The sequence below is a fragment of the Lathyrus oleraceus genome, chromosome 7 (assembly GCF_024323335.1).
Source record: "Lathyrus oleraceus cultivar Zhongwan6 chromosome 7, CAAS_Psat_ZW6_1.0, whole genome shotgun sequence".
Taxonomy (NCBI): domain Eukaryota; kingdom Viridiplantae; phylum Streptophyta; class Magnoliopsida; order Fabales; family Fabaceae; genus Lathyrus; species Lathyrus oleraceus.
Genome location: NC_066585.1, coordinates 352742354 through 352757842, shown reverse-complemented (window position 1 = coordinate 352757842; position 15489 = coordinate 352742354). Strand labels below are relative to the sequence as shown.

The window sequence follows — 15489 nt, the reverse complement described above, 5'->3', positions numbered from 1 at the left end:
GGATGATTCTTCCATCCAGGGTTGTAAGTGTTTGAAAATGGGGTTACCTTGGGAGTAATTCACTTTGTCGGTGTTCAGGTCGTTCAATAGGTTACACTCTGTTGATTCGTGTCCTTTAGATCCACAGAGTTCGCACTTTGTGTGGACTACTGCTGTGGTGTTAGTGTTTGTAGACATATGCTCGATCCTAAGGGCTAAAGCATCCATTTTCGCCTGCATCATGTCCAAAGAACTTATCTCATGTATTCCACCTTGGGTCTCCTTTTTATCTATTGATGCTCATTCAGTTCCCCATTGGTAATGGTTTTGGGCTATATCCTCAATTAGGTCACAAGCTTCAGGGTAAGGTTTGTTCATCAGCGCGCCACATGCGGCAGCGTCGATGCTCATCTTGGTGTTATAGTGGAGTCCATTGTAGAAGGTATGAACGATCAGCCATTGTTCTAGGCCATGGTATGGGCAGACTCTTAATAGCTCTTTATATCTCTCTCAAGCTTCGAAAAGCGATTCTCCTTGGTTTTGAGTAAATCTAGTTATTTGGTTTCGAAGAACAACAGTCTTACTAGAGGGAAATATCTAGCAAGGAATACTCTCCTAAGGTCTTCCCAAGTAGTTATTGAATTCGCTGGAAGTGAATCTAACCATGAACGTGCTCTATCCCTGAGGGATAAAGGAAGTAATCTTAAACGGATCGCATCAGGTGAAGCGCCATTAGATTTAAAGGTGTCGGCTAGTTGGATAAAAACTTTTAAATGTTGATTCGGGTTCTCAGTAGCGAGACCCGCGTATTGGTTCTGTTGCACTAATTGCAACAAAGACGGTTTTAGTTCGAAATTGTTAGCAGGAATAAGGGGGTTTACTATACTCGAACTAGGTTCCTCGTCAAAGGGTTGGGCAAATTCCTTAAGAGGTCTCCGGTCGCGATTCCCGGCCATAGCTTTCTTAATTCGGATGAGTAAGAGGCGTGTACGAGTGTAACGTTCGGGTTCCGCTAAAGGATCTACTAAATTTCCGGTACTACGGGTTTTTCGCATTTACCGACTAATAATGCCTTAGTTTACACGGTGTAACAACAGCGTACGAAATTTGACGAAGTTGGTCCCCGGCAAGGCGCTAAAAACTTGATCGTGTGAATTCGCAAGTGCATGAATAACGTCAAAGTAATATAAAAGAATATCGATCCCACAGAGACCAATCGTCAATCTATCGATTACTATCGTTACGGTGTTTATCTAAGGCGGTATAAAAGAGATATTGGGTTTGCAAAATAACGGTAAATAATAAATGCAGGTAAAGACAGGTTGAATGTATTTCACGTCAGTTAAGTGATGTTTCGATTGTCTAAATAGAACTACTTATGAGGAAATATTTTCTACTCTTGAAAAGAATCCATTTAACAGGAACTGTCGCTTTCGCGTATTCAAAACCAAGTTTACCCTTAAATTCAGGCCTTTTATTGTCACTTATAAAAGGTGCGCAGAATGCTAAAGTAGTAAACTTATTTTTAAGAAATGAGACTCGTAAACTTAGTTGAAAAGTGATTTTGATTTGGAAAGTTTATCCAAGGAGTTTCCTGATTTTAAATCTATCAACGCGTCCGAAAACAGTTTCAAAAATAGTTTTTCCTTAAGATGATAAAAATTCCTAGTTACTAAGCCAGGGTGCTTTCGCACTCCTTGAATAATTAAAACTAACCAAGTTTGTTTTAGAAAATTCAAGTTAAAAATCAAAACAGCCTTTAAAGTATTTCTACAAATTCAATATGTGAAACATCTCTTTAACCGCGATCCTTACATTCTAACCTTTAAAAGATTTAGCCAGACATGGTAACACAAACAAACACAACAGTATTGATCATGATGAAAAGTTTATTTTAGAATGTGAGGCGTAAAGAGTGAGTAAAGTGCGTAAAATAAATAAAGTAAAGCGAGTGCGGAAAATAAATAAAGTAAAGCGAGTGCGGAAAATAAATAAAGTAAAGTGAGTGCGAAAAATAAATAAAGTAAAGCGATTGCGAAAAATAAATAAAGTAAAGCGAGTGTGGAAAATAAATAAAATAAAAGCGTAGACAGAAAGTAAATAAAATAAAAGCGTAAATAAGAACCTGCTCTTAACGGAGGGCTTTAAATCTGGTACAAGAAAAATAAACCTCCGACTCCTGAAGCTAAAGACGACAGCAACTCGAAGTGACCTAACTCAATCTCACTAAGGTGCGATAACCCCTCGATGTGACGGATTACTGCTATTACAAATGATAAATATAGGCTTAGTATTGTAAACTAAGTTGGATGATTTGAAAATGAAATGGAACGAACTATTTATAGAGGATTTCAGCAGCATACAAAGACCATGGTGCCCTCCAACTTCTCCGTAGTGGGAACGTGATTTCCAAAGGTGGCGCCCGCCATCCTTTCATTGCGCCCGTCATGTGTGTAAATGGGAAAGATCATGGGAACGTGGCGGTTACCTCCTGGTTGATGGCTGGTGAGTCATGGCTTCTCCTATAGCGGCCGCCATGTGCAACGCCTTGTGTATAATTTTCGTCGAAAAACCCTAATTTTAGGTCTTTTTGCTTCGTTTCTTCCAAAAGGGTCCGAAAGTGCTAAATATCTGAAAACAACATAAAAGAGAGCATAATACAAACAAAATGATAATAAAGTCCTAATAAACATGTGAAATCCGAGTCAAAAACACGGTGTAATTCAGTGTGATTAATAAGTTAGGATGACTGACTCATCAACCCATAATATTCTCAAGAGAAACTCGTCTGAGTATAGTATCGTGTAACAATTGTTATCAGGTCTACACCTGAACAGTCTCCACACTACGTCCTAAATAGGCCAAGTTGGTTTAATTGTTCTACGGTTCCCAGCTTCTCGGACCCCAAATCAGAGAAAGTATTACCTATCCAAAAATAACTTGTGTGACATGAGTAACTCCAAAAGGGTCTCCACTGAGTAGATGGATCTCAAGCCAACTTGTTAAGGACTACTTCACACAAGTTGAACATGATTATACCATCCTCCTATCTTAATTGCACTCAAGTTCGGGTTAGAACTTATCTCACCACTCAGAGATCACCAAGCACAACAGACATATTATATCACACAAACAAAATAAAAACATCAAATATACAAATATATACACATAAAAGAGTAGGCTAAACCCACTAAGGAATACTCCCCAGCAGAGTCGCCACTTAATTTCTATAGCGGTAAATTCATGACCGTCAAGCTATGGATAAACTTGGCGTCAATAAAACCAGAGTCACCACCGTGCTTTAATTGTTTCCAAAGGAAAAGGGAAAAGTACGAACAAAACCCAAAGATAATAAGTTTTCAAATCAAAACTAGTAAAATGCCAGAGACTACAGGTAAGAGGGTTGGTTACACAGAGGGAAGGTGTTAGCACCCAAAGTGTCCTAGGTAATCCTAGGGAGCCCTTTTTGTGTGTGTGTGTGTGTGTTTGGTATAAATGATGTTTGGTAAAAATAGAGTGTGGGGATGATAAAATAATTCATTGATTATATTTTTGTGTTTGACAAGACCTTCGGTCTTATGCCTACATACCAACATAAAAATGTGGGATCAAAACCTCGTAGTTCGTGGTAAAAATTTCAAAGTTGGTGAATTACTTGTAACAAGAGTTTAAATGAAAAGGCACCAATGGGCCAAAAATTTGAATGGGTTTGTTAGTTATTTTTGTCTTTCTGAAATTTTAAGTCAATATGATTAAGTTTATTTACACATTTGGTTTAAGTAAGAGTTTGAAAATTCATTGGCATAAGGCCAAAGTTTCTAATCATTAAAATAAAGTCTAAGTTTAAAATCACAAGCAGAGAAGTTTTTGAAAAGGGGGAGAGATTTTGAATTTTAAGAAGTGGGAGGAGATGAAGAGGATATCCTAAACACAAATTTAAAAGTTAAGAGTTGAAAATATTTGACCAATGGGATGCAATCCAACAGACAAGAATGTCATATAGAAACCCATTTTCCCTTGGACTTTAATCAAGCAATGATCAATAAGAAATGAAAATTATCCAGACATCATGAAGATCAAGGCATCAAATAAAGATAGCCACGTCCAAGCAAGCAAATCCCATAGCTAGCAGTCTTCTTTGTCTTCCAATGTATCAGATGAAATATTCCTTAATCAACTCAGAGCAAAGCATCAGGCACAAGATAAAAATAACAATTAAGTACAAAGATAGAGTAGCAGATGATTCAAACAAATCCCAAGGCTTGTATCAGATGAAGACTCGGTTCAAGATAGCTTAGTGTCGCTCCCCAGGATTTCCCGAATCCAGGTACAAACGCGAAGAAGAGTGGCGAGAAACAAAAAGGGTAGAGTCGCAAGCTATGTACTTTTATCCCAATAGAAGGGAAAGGTAGTACTGCATAACCTAGAGGGAACGGATAAAACGAAGTCTCGAACCAAAGAAAACTGAGTAAGGGGGGCGGTTACGTGAAGGGAAGGTTATCGCACCCCTTCACGTCTGTGGTACTCCACAGGATCCACGTTTTCTATTTATGTCTAAAGTGTGTATAAAAATCCTATATGCAATGCAAAAGAGAGAAAATCAAAGTAGGGAAAATAAAGAGTTATTGCTCGCACAGGCCCTACCCTGCTGCATACATATCTCAAGAAGGATTGAGAATCAGAGCACCGTAGCTCGGCTAACCTGTTTCTGTTTGTTTTGTGTTTTTTAGGTGAACGACGCTACTACGCAATCTACCGGATGCTCGACCTTTGGAGACTTACTCACCTATAGTAGAAGGAGTCAATGTGTCCTTAAGAGAAGATAGAGTTTGTTTGTGTTTTAGGAATGCTCATGCAAGAAAGGAAGTCCTAGACGAAGGAACCGTGCTACCTTAATTGACATGCAAACGAGAGACTATACGAAGTCTAGCAATCCTATGGGGAGACTATAAGTAAGTCTCATAAGAGAACAACAAAAACTGGAAACAGAATGCCAATCAATGGACTTACATCCAACTCCCCAAAACAGATAGGAAACAGAAAGCCAATCAATGGTCTTACATCTAACTCCTAAAACAATCAAGCAACAAATGCAAACACACAAAAATGCAATCATCACACTCTATATACAAACAAGAGGCTCAGACAAAAGGTTAGGCTTTAGTCAAGGGGTCATATCAACCTCGACAAACAAGCCAAAACTATAGGGGTGTTCTGAAGCTCTTAACCACTAACATTGAGAGTTAGGGTGAAGCTGATGAAAGGTAATGAGGATTAGACCTCATGCTCTTAACCCTGGCCTGGGTGAGCTTAAATCAAAGAAAGCGTAGGGATCCAGAATGAGGGACCCTATTCTACTTGACTGACTATATACAAGATCTTGGGTGTTTATTCAAAAGCATCAGCACGTAGTGCGAGCATAATGAAAGACTCAATTGAATAACAGGGGATTGATTGCAAATCCCTTCTATCTATCAATTTCCTCTTCACTTAGGAGGACTTAACAAGTAACAGCACAAATGTAAACAATCACAGACATTGCCTCTTAAGGAGGACTTCAGCCAAATGCCTGCCAAAAAAGCGACAGGGCTTCCAGACTACATGGAGTAAAAGAGTGGCTACCTAGGTGGTATATCAACCACAAACCAAAGCAAAGCTCAAGCAAGAGCTAAAAGTGACTAATGTACCTGTACAAAAGCCAAACAGTCAATATCTCAGACAGAAAAAACAACAGACAACAATAGGGGAACTTTCCAATATCTACACAATGCAAGTCACAAATGCAAGCACTCAAGTGAGTTCATCACATCAATGGACCTACAACACAACAAGAGTTAGTGATCAAATCAAATGGCATCTCATGTAATGAGATCACATCAACCATTAGCGTTAATTGCTCAATACCTGAAATACAAAACACAATTGGTGAGTACAAACCACTAGTACAAAGACTAGGGTCAAAGGCAAGTCAAATAGTCAAAACAGAAGTCAATATTTCACATGAAGCACATTCAATCAATCAAGCAAGAGTCCTCAAAAGGACCAAATCCAAATCATAAAGCAAAGCCATCAAATAATCAAGATAAGGCAAAGGCAAACAATGTCATCAAACTTGGACATCAAACATAGAAAATCCATATTAAAACAGAAATGTATCCAATGATCATGAAATTTTTTATGTGCACTTAACATGTTATGGACAAACATCATACCAAATATTAAGTCCAGAAGACAACAAATGGTGTGTGAATGAAAATGCACAAGTACAAGGTCAAGAATGTGACACCAAATGTTACAACATATGTCCATGTGTCCAAAACAGTGGTATTAAATGGTAAAAATGCCAAACAAAAGCCAAAAGATCATGTTACATGTTAGGATTAGGCATGTCAAATTTAAAGGCAATTTGATTAAGGATGAGCATTCCACAAAATAATTAGCACAACATGTCATTTTGGCATCATGTTCAAACACACAAGCATATTTAAAAATCCAGAAATACAAAAATCAAGAAATTAACATAAAAAAATAATGGACATTAAAACAAACATGTGGAAAAAAGTTTGAATTAAATTGGACATGTATTCTATTTTTTATGATTTTTGCAAGTTGATGAACAAAAATGAAATAAAAATGAAAATCATGTAAAAAAAATGAAATGTGAATGTAATTCAGAAAAATGAAATAGGTAAGGATTGAACCCAGGCGCATCAGGTCAAAAGCGCACTCAGAAATGAAAAACAATTGGAATTAGAAGATGCAAATGCTAGGTTCGAACACAGGTGCATAGGGTCAAATAAGCGCTCAGTAAAAATGGAATAAAAATGCATGCGCTGAGAATCCAACCAAGGTTTGTGAGATCCATGAAGCGCTCAAACAAAATGGAATAAGAAAAACAACTAAGCGAAGGATCGAACAGAGGTGTGGTAGGTCACAGGCGCGTACATAGCAAAACGCTGCGCTTCAATCAAGTGAGAAAACAAAATGGAAAATAAAACAGTATGGCAAGGAAATCGAACTGGCGTAAGCGAGGTTGCAAGCGCGCTAACAGTAAAACCCTAAGCGCTGAACCAGACGGCCGGAATAGTGATTCTGGTCGTCTTCTCCGACGGTTTTCCGGCGACGGCGATGAACAAATTTTCCAGAATTGCGCATATCATACACGGATCGAAAGGTCTTGTTACCAGGAGTAAGAATACCACAATTATTTCATCTAATTCCTAACGAATGAAACGGATCGATCAAAAACATATTGAACATCAAAAATTCAAATCATCATATCTAACTCATTTCTTGACCAAATTCAAAGATATTTATATCAGAATCCTCAGCACAACAAGCTCTACACATTTATCGTAATAAAATGGAGAAAAGAGGTAATCGAATTCCAACCTTCTTGAAGTGCAGTGTGATGAAACAGTGTCCTCAGCTGCTATGGAGCTCCAGATTCACTTCTTTATGCGTGCCTTGAAGCTTTGTGGAAGAATTGGCAATGGAAATGGATTGAATCTTGCTTAATTTCAGAAAACCAACTTCATGAACTTGCACTTGTGGAGCTCGAATCTTGATCAAATTCTTCAAACCAGATGATGAATCCTGCTCAAAACTCTTCCATGATCATGAATCTACAAAGAAATCTTGTGTTTGTGTGAAGAAATTTTAGTTTTGATGAGAGAGAAAATTGAGAGGGAAACTTGAATTTGAGATCTGAAAATTGTTGTTCTGATCCAATTCTGTTAGGATTAGGCTTATATACTCCCCACTAATCATGCTGAAATCAAGTTTAAGCATTGGTTAATTATGATTAAGGAAGAATGAGGTGAAAGTGCAAAATACACAAGTGTGCTTAGCATGTGATAGTATGCACGTGAACAGTGCCATGCAAGTGTGCAATTCCACTTAAAATCAGCTCATGAACATGATAGGATTGGTACCTGGCTCATGTGATTCACCAAATTCAAATTATCCCATTTCCCTCCAAAAAGCACATGTATGGGCAAGTGATCATGTGAACTTTTTTTCAAGCAAGGCAATGATTCATTTGGAAAGCATTGGTCACAAGGAGCATTTTGCAAAAAGAGTGACTCAATTTGGAGTTTTGGATCAAAAGTTATGGCATGTTGAACTTCCATGTACACTTTGTAATCATTGGACCATAACTTCTTAACCATTCATCAGATGGACATGATCTTGGACTTTTTAAAAATGGGAGAGAAAGATCTTCAACTTTCATGTTGACCAAAAATTCATTTGAAGCTTCTTTGATGTTGTAAAGTTAAGTTGAATGTGAACCAAAAACTTGCCATTTTTGGAAACTTGAAATTATAGGTCACTTTCCATTTTTAGAAACTTTTGATTTGACTTCAAAATCTTCAAGATAGATGCTTGACATGATGAATAGGCCTCTTTTGAACATGAATGAGATGCTTCCACTCACTTCCCCAACTCAAAGCCCTCAGTTGACTGCACAGTTGTATTTTATGGTCCTCAGATGACCTGGAAGTGCACTGATGAATTTGGGCTTCTACCACTTGGGGAAAATGCTCCAAAATGGAACCAAAGCTCATATAAGCTCAACATAATATCATATGATCCTCATCTCAAGGAAACACTTGCTCTTTTGTCCAAAGGACTCTCTTGATGCCAATTCTGACTGCCATGGTGCAATGCAATATGGAATGACGAATGACCTAAAAAATGAAATGAATGCATGAATGGGGAGGGCAAATTTGAGGTGCTACACTTAGCCTCAGAATGTTGGCATTGGCCAAGTCCTTTTTGCACAGGGAATGTTGCCTAATCCTAAGTCCAAAAGTTCAGATCAAGTTCAACAGTCCAACATATATTTTTTAATGTTTTTGTTATTATTAAGTATTTTAAGGTCATAAGACCACAAGCAAAATCAAAACACACAAACAAAATATATAGAATCACAAGATATGGCTCAAATGAGCAAAGTGAAAATGACATAAACATAAACAAGTTTAAATGAAATGTAAATGGTAATGAATGATAAATGACTAAAATCTAAATTGCATAAAATAAATGACTTGAAAGTAAATAAATATTAATAAGAGTTAGTCAAGTGTTAGTGGTGATTTTAATTGATTAAGTCATTCTTTGGAGAACACTCAACCACTCATTCACAAGTATGAATCCTTAGACCAAGACAACTCACAAGTATGAATCCTTAGACCGAGTTATTCTTTGGAGAACACTCAACCATTCATTCACAAGTTTGATGTCAAAATCCCAAGAAAATTAAGGGAAGAAAACTCCACTAGGGAATGAGAAAAAGGGTGACCTCTCCTAGCAACGGTCGGGGGGAAATAATACGGTGTTTCTTAGCAACGACTGGAACACCTAACATCTATTGGGGGCCAAACAAACGAATTCAGTGATGATTCTTAGAAATGGCTAGAATACCTGACTTAGTGGGGATGATAAATGATTTTAAATGATGATGCCTAGCAGTGGTTGGAACATTTGAACCGGGTGGAGAGAAAAGACAATGTACGGTGACGATTCCTAGTGACAGCTAGAATACCCGACTCTTATGGGGAAAAGAGGTTGTTCAATGACGATTCTTAGCAATGGCTGGAATACCTGACTCGACTGCAGATACAACTTTCCATGATGGTACAACGATGATTCTTAGCGAAAGCTAGAATACCTGAAATCCGCCGGGAAGATCAAACAGTTCAGTGACGATTCTTATCAACGACTATAATACCTAACTCTGTTGAGGAGAATAAAGAAGTCAAATGATGATTCCTAGCAATGGCTGGAATACCTGACATCTGCTGGAGAAAAGGAGCACTTCAGTGATGATTCTTTGTAAAGATCGGAATACCTGACTAATGTTGGGAAAATAAATTTAAGGATGATTCTCAGATATGAATATCTGACTCGGCTTGGGGAATGAGCCCAAGATGCCTCTAGTCTAAAAAAGGAGAGTTCAGTGACGATTCTCAACAACGGCTAAGAATACCTGACTCTACGGGGAAAGGGGAAAATATGGTGATGACTTTCTAAGGATAAAAGAAGTACAATGATTTTTCCCAGCAACAGCTAGAATACTCGACTCCTCTGGGGAAAATTGGAATGAAACGAAACTGTTTAGCGACGATTCCTAGTAACTAATGGAATGTGCGAATCTGCTTGGGAAATGTTTTGAGGATGAACGTTGATTTTATTGGGGAAAATTCCTAACAACGACTGGGAAATTCCGAACTCTAATGAGTTAAATTGAGTAAGTTAAGGAGATACTTATGATGTGATGTTATGTATGCCAATGCGTGTTTGGGCTTTCGCGGGGGAATGTATGAAATGCAGAGTTTGCAAGTTATGCCAAGTATGATTGGGCTTTGTGGGGGAGTGTATTTGGGGAATGCCAATGGTGATTGGGATTAAAAAGGGTGATTGGGGAAAGTGTATTGACCTTCTGATACTTGAGAAATTGGAGCTCGACGTCTGAGTAAGCGCTGAATGTAAAGGTTGAGAATTCGTGTTGGGGGGAGAAATGATTGGCCAAGTCCAACTGTGTGGCGCCCTCAGGTTAGGAATTCCAAATGCATTTTGGTTACCTTTAGCAAATTTCTAAAAGAAATGTAATTTTATGTTGTCTCCCTTATAGTTTTTTTTTGAAAAGGGTCTTTTAACGAAAATTTCAAATGTAATATTATTTAGAAAAAGTCATATTTCGCAGACAAAGCAGGAAAAGTAAAAATATGGAGCACATGTAAGGGAACTGATTTTATTGATAAGTGGTCCCCAAAATATGGGTGATTTTGTACAAAGGAAGCAATTCCTAAAAGAGGTGATTGTAAAAAGAAAGTGATAATTGTAATGGCAATGAAACATCTCAGGTTTCCACCAAACTCCAACTCTGCTATAGCCTCTATGCCTTTTGTCCTACTTTGATCTTGGTTTTAGAAGGAGGGTGATAGGATTGACTTGCTAGGGGACCCACGAAATTGACTCACCAGGGAATGAAAAAGGGTTCCTTGCGGGATGCAACCTCTTTCTCTTATTAAATCCTAAATTTTTGCCTAGACCGCCCTTTCGGGTTTTCGGTCTACCGGGATACCCATTTTTGCATAAGTCTCCCTTTCCGGTTTTCAACTTATCGGGATTTCTCCTTTTTTTTCAAGCGTAGTATTTTTTAACTACATCCGCATTCACCGGGGATGAAACATCTTCACCATCCATAATTTCCAGGATTAAGGCTCCTCTGGAGAAGACCTTTCTCACAACATATGGGCCTTCGTACTTTGGCGCCCATTTTCCCCTTGGGTCAGTGTGGATTGGAAGAATCTTTTTTAATATAAGGTCTTCGGCCTTTAGGCTGCGAGGGAAAACCTTTTCGTCATGTGCCCTCTTTACGCGTTTTTGATAGAGTTGGTCATGGCTGATGGCTACCAAGCACTTCTCATCAATGAGGTTTAGTTGGTCAAATCCTTAAGGAAGGAATCTCTACTTCGACCGGAAAGACTGCATCCATGCCATACACAAGGGAGAAAGGAGTTTCCCCAATGGAAGTGCGTACTGAAATACGATAACCTTGTAACGCGAATGGGAGAATTTCGTGCCAATCTTTGTAGGTTTCCACCATCTTTTGCATGATCTTCTTGATGTTTTTGTTAGCTGCCTCAATAACGCCATTCATTTTAGGCCTATAAGGCGATGAGTTGTGGTGGTCGATCTTGAAATTTTGGCATAGCTCTTTCATCATTTTATTATTGAGGTTAGATCCATTATCAATAATGATCTCATTAGGGACCCCATAACGACAAATGATTTCTTTCCTGAGGAATTGAGTCACCACTTGTCTGGTAATGTTGGCGTACGAGGCTGCTTCTACCCATTTTGCGAAGTAGTCAATGGCTACAAGGATGAAGTGGTGTCCATTCGAGGCAGTTGGCTCTATGCGTATGATCATGTTAATGCCCCACATGGCGAAGGGCCAAGATGATGTTAGGACATTAATCGGTGTTAGTGACACATGGATCTTGTCGGCATAGATCTGGAACTTGTGGCATGTTTGGGCGTGGCGATGACAGTCAACCTCCATAGTCATTAAATAGTAGTCGACCCTTAAGATTTTCTTTACCATAGTGTTTCCACTGGCATGCGTCCTAAAGGATCCTCCGTGAATTTCCGTTATAATCTGGTTTTCTTCTTGCTTGTTTACACATCTAAGCAAAACGGAATCATAATTCATCTTTTATAATACCCCTCCATGTAAGAAGACTTTGGATGATAGTTTCTGAAGATACTTCTTGTCGGTGATGGATGCGTCCATAGTGTACTCTTGGTTCTCTAAGAATTTCATGATGTCGTAGAACCAAGGATGACCGTCAGCTTCGTCTTCTGCTTCCAGACAGTAAGCAGGCTCGTCCAAGTAGTTGAGGTGAAATGATGGCGCTTCGTTCTTCCACTTAACTTTAAACATGGATGCCAAAGTTTCCAAGGCGTCAGCTAGCTGATTCTCTTCTCGAGGGATGTGGTGGAATGTAATCTCATCAAATTAGGGGACTAGTTTCAATACATGCTCTTTGTAAGGAATGAGCTTATGATCTCTAGTATCCCAATCTCCTTTGAATTGGCTGATTACCAAGGTTGAATCTCCATAGACTTCCAAGGCTAATTACCCAGAGCTTAATGTTACGACACTAATATCTGAACAATAATAACAGGATAAAAGATAAAGAATAGTAATGCAAGAGACACAAGCAATTGTTAACCCGGTTCGGTGCAAACTCACCTATGTCTGGGGGCTACCAAGCCAGGAAGGAAATCCACTAAACAGAATTAGTTCAAAGATTCTCAGTAGACAACCTCAATTTACAGTCTTTTCACCTAATCTATACCCATGTGACCTCTACCTAAGAACTCTTAGATATGAGATCCTACTCACTCCCCCTCAATCACAGCAGTGATATAAAACAAGAATTACAATGAAAAAAAGACACTCTTCAAGAACACATACTTGATCTTTCTTAAAAGCTTCAATCAAGTAAACACACACTCATGCTTCAAAGCTTAGAGTGGACAAATTACAACTCAAAAGTCAGTCCAATTCAATCATCTATGGATGAATGAATGGCTCACAATACACACTACCACACAAGACTAAAACCCTTATTCTCTCTCAATATTTCGTTCGTTATTTCTTATGTATAAAACCAGGTTTTCCATGTCCTTTATATAGAAGTGTTTGGCTGGGCTTGGACATTACAAAACCCTAAAACTATTTTCCATTCATATCTTCTCATGACAGCTGATTATATCTCGTTGGAAAATAAGTCAATCTGGTTGTAATTACTGATTGAATGGCGTGTTAAATCATCTCTTCAATCATACATAGATTAGCATAAAAAACGCAATCACACAATACATAACATTCATACTGAATGTTCTGTATACAGATGTCATGGCATCGGGTCTGACATCTCAGTAAAATCCTGCACATTCACATTTTAAACACTCTGCAGGTACATGTTATCTTATGTCAAGACAACACTTGTGACAACTTGTGAACACTCTAGGTTTTACCAAAATTGCTGCCAACACATAGAACCAACTGGTTATAACCGGAGAAACCATCCATAAAAGAGAAAACATAGAACTGAGCGGTATTCTACTAGCAAGTCAATATGTGGTAGTGGAAAGTCATCTTTTGGACTTGCTCTATTTAGATCTCTATAATCTACGCACATTCTCACTTTTCCATCCTTCTTAGGTACAGGTACAATGTTAGAAATTCATTGAGGATGATTAGAGACTTCTAGGAAGTCACTGTTGAGCTGTTTTTGTACCTCCTCCTTGATTTTCATAGCCATATCGGGACGGGTCCTTCATAGATTTTGCTTTATTGGAGGACATTCTTATTTAAGAGGTATATGGTGGACTACAATGTCAGTATCTAGGCCAGCCATGTCTTGGTATGACCATGCAAACACATATTTGTACTCCTTCAAGAGCTCGATCAATTTTTCCTTCACATCGTCTTTTAGAGCGGAGCCGACTCAGACTTCTTTCGCTTCCTCGTCTGTCCCAAGGTTAATCACTTCCACTGATTCTTCGTGCAGCTGGATGAATTTTTCCTCTTGCTTGAGCAACCTTGCCAATTCTTCGGGGAGTTCGGCCTCTTCCTCACACTCTTCATCGGCTTGATTAATTGGGTTGTCAAAGTCGTATGAGACCGTAGCAGAATTGTCATTGGTGGTTGTCGAGGGAAACATACACGATTTAAGGTCCATGCTTTTATTGATATGAAAGAGAGAATGATTTGAAAAGAATTTTTTTTTAAGAAAATTGCCATTTTGAAAAAGGTGAAATAAATAAATGAAAGACAAGGATCTCAAAATTGATTGCGAACATGAACCTTTTTCATTAATGATTAATAAGGAAATTTGATGAGGCCCTACAAATGATTCCCTCATGCCTTGGGCTTGACATGAGTTCTTTTGATAAAAAGAAAAGAAAACAACATTGGGAATTGGATTTTATTCAGGGTCACTTTAGGTATTTCAATCTCGGTCCATTTGGTGGCACCCTTTCCATTTGTCTTTTTGAAGACCAATCCATCATCTTCTTCTTCATCTTCTTCCACGGCACATATACGGTTGTCATCAAGGTAACTAGCACTTGAGAAGTTTTTAGGTAGCGGGAGCGTTGATCCCTTTGTAGCTATCGATGCGGGCTTCTTCAAATTATGGGAGTTGTATCTTAAACCGGGTGGTCCTTATTGGCAGGCAGTTCAAGCATTCTTCCCCATCATTTATGATTGTCAGGGCGTCCTTAAGAGAGGCCATTGGAGATTCGGCATCTTTTGATTCATCCCTTGTTGGCGAACCATTTCAACATTGATAACTTCAAATGATTGGAACATGATTTCCCTCATATCCCCTTCTCCTTCAATGTAATGGAAAGATGCGAGGTGACTTACCATAATGTCCTCCTCACCCTCGACAACAACCAGTTTATCGTTAGCTAAAAATTTCAATCTTTGGTGAAGCGTTGAAGTGACTGCACCAGCTGAATGGATCCAAGGCCTTCCAAGCAGACAATTGTAGGTTGGATAGATGTCCATTACGAAGAAAGTGATAAAGAAAGTATGGGGACCAATCTTCATATGCAAATTCACCTCACCGATTATAGTCCTCCTAGTCCCATCAAATTCTCCTACTATAAGCTCACTCGGTTTCATTATGATTCCTTCAATAGTTAGCTTAGTAAGGGAGCTCTTAGGCATCACATTGAAGGAAGACCAAGTGTCTACCAAAACTCTTGATAGGACTATGTCCACACACTTAATAGAAATGTGGAGAGCCTTGTTATGATTCCTCCCCTTGGTGGGAAGCTCTTCACCACTGAAACCTAAGCTTAAGCTAGTAGCGGTATTGTTAACTACCCCTTCAAACTGACAAACAGAGATCTCTTGCGGCACGTGAGTTATCCTTAAAATTTTTACCAAAGCATCCCTATGGGCCTCCGAGCACATTA

At 38.6% G+C, this 15489-nt stretch overlaps 1 non-coding gene across 1 annotated transcript; it reads left to right on the top strand.

Annotated features, from left to right (window-relative positions):
• Nucleotides 1-445: 445 nt before the first annotated feature.
• LOC127109325 (small nucleolar RNA R71) lies at nt 446-552 on the top strand. Its single transcript, XR_007796639.1, has one exon. It is a non-coding gene; the product is annotated as a small nucleolar RNA R71 (small nucleolar RNA).
• Nucleotides 553-15489: the final 14937 nt, after the last annotated feature.